The sequence below is a fragment of the Ceratina calcarata genome, unplaced genomic scaffold (assembly GCF_001652005.2).
Source record: "Ceratina calcarata isolate Rehan_Ccalc_2016 unplaced genomic scaffold, ASM165200v1 scaffold122.2, whole genome shotgun sequence".
Classification (NCBI taxonomy): domain Eukaryota; kingdom Metazoa; phylum Arthropoda; class Insecta; order Hymenoptera; family Apidae; genus Ceratina; species Ceratina calcarata.
Window position 1 is genome coordinate 1 of NW_017133188.1, and position 676 is coordinate 676.

The 676-nt window shown below is 33.0% G+C and overlaps 1 long non-coding RNA gene across 1 annotated transcript; it reads left to right on the forward strand.

Moving 5' to 3' along the window:
- Window positions 1–6: 6 nt before the first annotated feature.
- On the forward strand, window positions 7–676 carry LOC113464592 (uncharacterized). The gene is made up of 3 exons (XR_003389443.1): window positions 7–238; window positions 334–520; window positions 600–676. It is a non-coding gene; the product is annotated as an uncharacterized LOC113464592 (long non-coding RNA).

Consider the following 676-nt stretch of genomic DNA (forward strand, 5'->3'; position numbering starts at 1 on the left):
TTTATTCATCAGTCTGGTTGATGTTAATAGTGGGGAGGTATGGTTGTTTTAAAAAAGGAAATTACTTGTGAATGGACGTTGAAATGATAAGTTTTTAAGTAATTTTGTAGGTAGTTTTTAATGAATCTTGATTTTTTGAGGATGAATAAGAGGAGATATTGGAAAATGAGGAAGCGGAGTAACTACACGGGACGTTGGCCCAAAGGATTGATTCTAAATAATTGTTTCACTGGAAATGGTACGAGTACGGAAGGGAATGCTCGATTAAGATCGATGTTAATTAATATTTGTACTCGAGTTTGAATTGATGGACTCTATTGATGTATTTTGAAGAACAAGTACTCTTGGAGGATTGAGGAGGAAGAAGTTTTTGAGGAAGATTATAATTGTTGTAATGATTCCAATGATTGAATGATCAGTAATGGAGATTGACAAGGGGATGTGATCGGTTTTGAAGGATCCTTTTGTTACACTTAACAGTGAATAGTAATTTCAATTGGTGATCTTGTTCTTGATAATGGTAAGGTCTAATGGTTGATTTGTAATTAATTGAAGACAGGGATTCAGGTGGTAAATATTTATATTTTATGAGTGTTTAGTTCCTGAATTTTTCTTTTAGAAACCTGTAGTTGTTAATGATAAACGAGGATGTTTTGAGAATGGAAAGTGGGAAATA